The sequence below is a fragment of the Alosa sapidissima genome, chromosome 6, assembly GCF_018492685.1.
Source record: "Alosa sapidissima isolate fAloSap1 chromosome 6, fAloSap1.pri, whole genome shotgun sequence".
NCBI lineage: Eukaryota > Metazoa > Chordata > Actinopteri > Clupeiformes > Clupeidae > Alosa > Alosa sapidissima.
This window is the reverse complement of record NC_055962.1, coordinates 9,915,446-9,922,945: the sequence shown is the minus strand read 5'-3', so window position 1 is coordinate 9,922,945 and position 7,500 is coordinate 9,915,446. Positions and strand designations below refer to the sequence as shown.

Below are 7,500 nucleotides of genomic sequence, written 5' to 3'. Positions count from 1 at the left end.
CTGACGAACGACGTCTAGCTCTACCACCGGTACGCTCAAGCCAATCCAAACTTTTCTCATCTGTTGTTCCTCGTTGGTGGAACACACTGCCAGTTCCTACAAGGGCAGGGACATCCTTTTCCACTTTCAAAAAACTCCTGAAGACCCAGCTCTTTAGAGAACATCTACTCTCATAGCAACACTTACAACAAGTCTTACTGATCCTAGCACTCACCAGCCGTTAAACTGACAAGTAACTGTTAAAATACAGCACTCGCCGACGCACTTATTCTTACTGTACTCTAATGTGTTTTTTTTTTAAACTGTCCTAAAATTGTGAGAATTGTTCTAAAACTTACTGTTTACCATGTTGTTAGTCGCTTTGGTTAAAAAAGCGTCAGCCAAATGTAATGTAATGTAATGTAAATGTAATGTAAGTCACCCCGCTCACAATTTGTTTGATCAACTGCCCTCAGGGAAGAGGTACAGAAGCCTGCGCTCCCGCACCACCAGACTCACCAACAGCTTCATACACCAGGCTGTTAGGATGCTGAACTCTCTCCTCCAGGAGAGAGTTCAATGGTGCCACTCCCCCCTCAGCTACATAACATCCTGGACTTTGGACCCACAATGGCTGCCTTGCACTACTCCACTTGCACTACTCCACTTGTACACTTGCACACTTTGCAACTTGTTGTTGTTGTCCTGTTGTCCTGAAAACACTTCTGAACACACTTCTGCTGCTCTTACATAACTTACAGTACACCACTATGCCACTTGCATACTTAGGTCAAACAGAACTACCTCAGCCATTTATTGGCCTGACTTTTGCACTATTATATTGACTGTCTACTGTATGCACAATTGCACATTTTCAACTCAAATTTTGCTGCTCTTATTTTCTTCATTGTATGTGCCTTCTTATTTTTACTTTTTATATTGTTTACTTGAATGTTATGTTTGTCTGTGGAGCTAATTGGTAAAATATGTCTTGTCTCCACCGTGGGATGGTGGGAAACGTAATTTCGATCTCTTTGTATGTCTTGACATGTGAAGAAATTGACAATAAAGCAGACTTTGACTTTGACTTTGACATCTGCAGTGCTGATTTGATACACATCTCAAAAACAGCTTCTAAGAATGTGGCGCTTCTTTAGCATCATAAAAGTTTAGTGTGCACACTTGCAGAATGTGGTGAACGCCACTTGAGTGATTTCATGTTAGCAACATTTTGATCCGGCAGGATCTCTCTGTAGTAAAGACCAGTCCCTCTTGCTTCAGTAGCGTATGTCAGTGGACCTCTCTGGAGAAATGCAGAGTACACTTTAGTGTGCTCTAAATAACTCTAAACTCTGTTCTATTGGGCCTTTGGAAGTCATAAACTACTGAGAGGCACATATTCCAGAGGGTCCAACAGACTTCATTTTATGGTTAGTTGATCCATTAGGAATTCTACCAAGTATCAGATTTCCCTCACTACTGCCACCTCCTGAATGGGAATGTAATTACATGCATTATGAGCGAGAACAAGGAAGGATGGGTGTGTGTGTGTGCGTGTGTGCATGTGCGTGCGCACGCGTGCATATAGTATATATGCTTGCTTGCGTGCACGTGAGTTTGTGTGTGTGTGTGTATGTGTGTGTGTGTGTGTGTGTGCATATGTATATGTGCGTGCTTGGGTGCATGTGTGTGTGTATGTGTGCACATGCACATAATTCAGCAGGGGGCATTGTCTTGGTCGGGCCAGACCCTTAAATCATCTCTGGTAAGGGTTCCCCCCATCTGGACGACATGTGGTTGAGCTGCTGTGTGAGGTCCAGCTTGCTGGCACAACAGATAACACAGCAATTGGACAACAGGAGTCGAGTAGTTGGCTGCTGCTACCCAGGGGTGAATTAGTTGCTGGCAAGGTGGCAAACCTGTAGCTTGACCTCAACGCCAAAGAGCCAGGCTCGTTGGTATGGCAGTCAGAGCACATACTCAACCACAGTGACGGCACTCTGTGCTCTCTCTGAGAGTGGGTGGCCCTACAGCGGCACAGACACCTGACTCCTGATTCATCCTGATTCATCCTCCTGATTCATCCTCCTGATTCATCCTCCTGATTCATCCTGATTCATCCTCCTGATTAATCTTGATTCATCCTGATTCATCCTTCTGATTGATCTTGTCCAGTGTGTGTGTGTTTGTCCCTGATGATTATGGCATGCTGGTTAATATGTGTGGTACTAGGGTAGCGCATGTACAGTACACATGCCAGTGGGTGGCAGTGGTTGGGGGGGGGGGGGGGGGGGCACAGGCATGTGACCTTTGATGGATCTTCTCTGTGTCTCACTCCGCTGTTTCCCTGACAGAGAACTTGGAGGGCGCGTCCAGTCTTCAGCTCTGTGTTTGATTATGACCTTGGCAGTAAAGTATTTTCATCTCTTCAGACTTCAGACCGTCTGTGCCTCTCCTCTGAAGTCGGCTGTAAATTTTAGTAAAAAGTTCCGTAAATGTAAATCTCGGCGCTTCAGCGCTGACACGCTCAGAGAGGAGAAGGAGGCAGAAGGCAGGGTGTGAATATGTTTGACGTTGAACAGCACTCAGTCAGGACTTTGCTTTATTCCTCATGGGAGGACACTCCATATGAAATACACAATACACACATTAGTGAGGTTGTTTGTGTATTTGTTGTTTGTGGGGTTGTTTGTGTATTTGTTGTTTGTGGTCTCAGACATAACACCACACCCACGGACTGTCAAACTTTATTACAAACTCTCACTAAGGGTGTTACTGAACCCTAGAGCTGTTGGTAACACAACGACACAAAGACACACCTCTCCAATGGAGAGATACATGCACACAGGCAGTCACTGTGCAGTATGAGTTTTGTGTGTAGTGCAGTGTGTTTTGTCTTGTAGAGTGTGTGTTTTGTGTGTAGTGAAGAGTGTGTTTTGTGTGTTGTGCAGTGTGTGTTTTGTGTGTAGTGGTGAGTGTGTTTTGTGTGTTGTGCAGTGTGTGTTTTCTGTGTAGTGCAGTGAGCGTTTTTTCGTGTTGTCTTCTGTTGTCTTTGTGTGTTGTAAGAATGTTGTGTGTTGTCTTCTAACACAATAGAAACGTAATAAGTGTCATTTGAGGGGGCACTGCCCCCGTTTGCCCTCATTCTTTCTCCTTTCCTGCTAGATGAGCAGCCATACAGGGCACTTGACCACTTCCCACAGTAGGAGTTTTTTTTTAAAGTATATTTTTTGGCTTTTAGCCTTTATTTGTATAGGACAGTGAAGAGTGAGACAGGAAGTAAGCGGGAGAGAGAGATGGGGTGGGACCGGGATATGACCGCAGGTCGGATTCGAACCTGAGTCCCCGAGGGCACTTGGACCCGTATATGGTATGAGCGCTGTAGCCTGTTGTGCCACAGCGCCCCCCGACACAGTAAGAGTTTTGCTACAAAGTGAGGCTTTATGAGTGTGAATCTATTCTTTACTGGTTCAACAGCCTGGTGGACCCAGCGTAGTGCTCCATATGAAAGACGTGTGCTTGTATGGTATTGCTCCAAGTCTGTCTGTCTCTCTGCTGCCCGTGCTGCTCGTGTGGTGGAGTTGCACGTCCTTGACTCTCCTTGAAAGGCCTGACACAGACTCAGTGGCTGAGCCCAGAGGGATGGCTGTGGTGTCCCACACATTAGCAGAGTCTGCTGCGGGTGCGGCCCAGGTTTGGCCCAGATGCGGCCGAGAGACGGCAGCAGCGCTCTGGACTCCCACCAAACCCCACGCACCACTGACGCTGGGAGCCAGGGCAGAGACGGCGCTCTGTTATGACAACACCACGGCGATACCACGGCGACAGACAAAAGCACGGCACGGTGTTTGGCGAAGCGGCAAGAACGTTGTTGTTGTCGGATCCCAGAACCTCGACCCGCTTGGCTTAGAACCAGGCTAGAAGAGAGACTCCGCGCGGCAGGGAGAAGCAGCAAGCCTGGCTCAGAAGCTGCAGGATAGAGACACACCAACAGTACCAAACCAGGCCAGGATTGCATCCAGGCCAGCGCTGAACCAGAAGATAGGCTAGAGGCAAACACAGCAGGCCTGGGCCAAACAACACAGAGTAGCGCCATACTGCCACATCAGTATCACACCACCACTACCACCACCACCTCCAAGAGCCATTATATCAATTGTAGTAATCGTAGACTAACGCCATGCTACGTCAATAGGCATATCACACCAAATAGGCATATCTGTTTCACTCTGGGTAGTCCTTGTCGCAAGCTAACAGCAGCGCCAACAAGCTAGCACTATACCAGGCAAACAACAGCACCAACACCATAGCAGGTCAGAGAAATTAAAGCCTTGCAAGAAAATCAGCTGTCTTGATCCAGAGGCTAAAGATCAGTATCAAACTACAGTAGAACCGCACCACAACACACTGTGCCATGCTACACCGCACCACACTGTACCACCACACCGCTGCTGACTGGCACCGCACCACACCATACTATACCATTTCACACCACACCACACCAAACCACATCACACCACACCACATGCACAAACACACCATACCACTGCTGACTGGTACCGCACCACACTACACTGTACCATGCTACACCATACCACACCATACATATCACACCACACCACACCACACCATACCATATCACACCACACCATATTACACCACACCACAAACCAGACCACACCACTACTGGCTGGCACCACACCACACCACACCACTACAACACTACACCAGGCCTGCAGTAAGCCACTCCAGCACGCCAGCCAATTTGGGCTGGGAGAACTGCAGCCTTGCAGGAAGAGCAGCTAACCTGATCCACAGGCTTGAGATCAGCATGAAATTAGAATCACACCATAACACACACACACACACACACACACACACACATACAGATGATCCAGAACGCGGCGGCGCGCCTGGTCTACAACCAACCCTAAAGGGCACATGTTACCCCGCTGCTCATCCAGCTACACTGGCTACCTATGGCGGCCCGCATCAAATTCAAGGCTCTAACGCTTGCCTACAAAGTAGTCTCCGGTTCTGCTCCCACCTACTTGAATGCCCTCATACAGACTTACACTACCTCCAGACCGCTGCGCTCCTCTGACGAACGACGTCTAGCTCTACCACCGGTACGCTCAAGCCAATCCAAACTTTTCTCATCTGTTGTTCCTCGTTGGTGGAACACACTGCCAGTTCCTACAAGGGCAGGGACATCCTTTTCCACTTTCAAAAAACTCCTGAAGACCCAGCTCTTTAGAGAACATCTACTCTCATAGCAACACTTACAACAAGTCTTACTGATCCTAGCACTCACCAGCCGTTAAACTGACAAGTAACTGTTAAAATACAGCACTCGCCGACGCACTTATTCTTACTGTACTCTAATGTGTTTTTTTTTTAAACTGTCCTAAAATTGTGAGAATTGTTCTAAAACTTACTGTTTACCATGTTGTTAGTCGCTTTGGTTAAAAAAGCGTCAGCCAAATGTAATGTAATGTAATGTAAATGTAATGTAAGTCACCCCGCTCACAATTTGTTTGATCAACTGCCCTCAGGGAAGAGGTACAGAAGCCTGCGCTCCCGCACCACCAGACTCACCAACAGCTTCTTGGTGAAGAACTGCAACGTACCAGGAAAAGAAGCTGACCTGATCCAGAGGCTGGAGATCAGCATCAAACTAGAATCACACCATAGCACACACACACACACACACACACACACATACAGAACAACTGCAACGTAGCAGGAAAAGCAGCTGGCCTGATCCAAAGGCAGTAGATCAGCAGAGCAATGTGGACACTCAGCCTTCTGAAAGCTTTACGAGATTCTGCCTTTCCATTGACTAAGAGCAGCACTCAACCACTGTACTCTGTGTGTGTGTGTGTGGTGTATGTGTGTGTGTGTGTGTGTGTGTGTGTGTGTGTTATTATTTCTGTGCTGTTTGGATTTCTGTGTGTGCTCATGAGTGTAGATGTGTATACTGTTTGCATGTGTGTGTGTGTGTGTGGGAATGCATGTGCGTTTCTGTCATCCATATTAGCTATGAAGAACTCTTCCCATTTGGTTTCGATCAGCCCACACTTCCTCAGTTTCCCCTGTTGGAAGGCTGTCATGCACATAGTTTGGCTGCAGATGAGCACAGTGGACTCGGCCCCCAAAAAACGGAGGGAAGAAGAAAAGACAGAGGGAGGAGAGAGAAAACGGGGGGATGAAAAGAGGAAAATCGGGGGGAAGGCAGGGCCACGCCAGGCCAGGCTGCCACTGTCTTTCCTGGAAACGGGAGAGACCAGAGCTGGTTTTGCACCACGTCCAAACACAATCCTGCAACTCATACGCCCCCTCTCCAGGACACACGCAGGCCTAGAGGTTTGTGTGTGTGTGTGTGTGTGTGTGTGTGTGTGTGTGTGTGTGTGTGTGTGTGCGTGCGTGCGTGTGTGCGTGTGTGTTAAATCCCAAACCCTTACTCTGAGAGCCACTGACGATGTTTAACCCCGTCACTGGGTATTGTTATAGGCCGTGATGACAGCCATAGCGTTTTTTCACCCAGACTTCATATGAGCAGTGGAGTTATAATCAGCCTCTTGGTCCTTCCTGGACGTTACGCCTCCATGAAGTCCCTGACATATGAATTCATCCTGAACGGTTTACAGTTCAGTGGACACAGCGTTTGGATCAGGATTGCTGCTCCCAGTCAAATACATAGATGATCTTGCTGTTTTGTAGCAGTGTGTTATTTTATTAATTCAGACACACACTTGAATGTTGAATGTTTTAATGCTGAGGGCAGAGGAACTCTCACAGGATCCAAAATAGAACTTAAGTTGAAGGTTCTATATAGAATCTTCTTGAGGGTTCTAGATTTTCCCTTTAATTTCTTGAATTTTCTTGAATTTCCCAGGGGATCAATAAAGTATCTATCTATCTATCTATCTATCTATCTATCTATCTATCTATCTAGATCCTAGCTTTATTATGTTAAGGCTAATTCATACCAAAGATTTGCGATGTGACAAAACCGTTGCAGTGGTGTTAATTAAATGTTGCAAGCTGTTTTAACAGATTTTACCTCACTGCGTTTATGACGTATTGTCATTCAATCCGTCCAGCAGAGATGTCAGGTCAGACTTTTGGTCGAAGGAGAGGCAGAGAAATTAACTCAGCTTGGAAGAACACCAGTGTCTGCACAATCAAAATGGGAAAGCTTATAAAGCAACAAAATAACCTTAATTTGACTGACTGTTGGCTAGTCAGCTTTGTTGGTTAACATTGCTGGCTAGCTAGTTCATCTGGCTCCAACGAGTGGTGTAACAAGGGCATTGTTATGGAAACGTTGGTGCTGTTGCGAGTTGTTTCACTGGTGTCAACCCTCTCAGGTTTTTACAACATGTTTTGCAACAAGTTGCTGGTTAATATAACATTACAGCTTGTCATGTCGAGGATGTTTGGTGTAAATTGGCCTTAACAGTGAAGAAATACACCCAGAACAGAGGCATGGCCTTATCCGTCTCTCTACATGGCTCT

At 46.8% G+C, this 7,500-nt stretch overlaps 1 protein-coding gene across 1 annotated transcript in view; it reads right to left on the bottom strand.

Moving 5' to 3' along the window:
• The window catches only part of fndc1 (fibronectin type III domain containing 1), a 47,540-nt gene that overhangs the window by 35,503 nt on the left and 4,537 nt on the right, over positions 1-7,500 (bottom strand). The window lies entirely within an intron of this gene.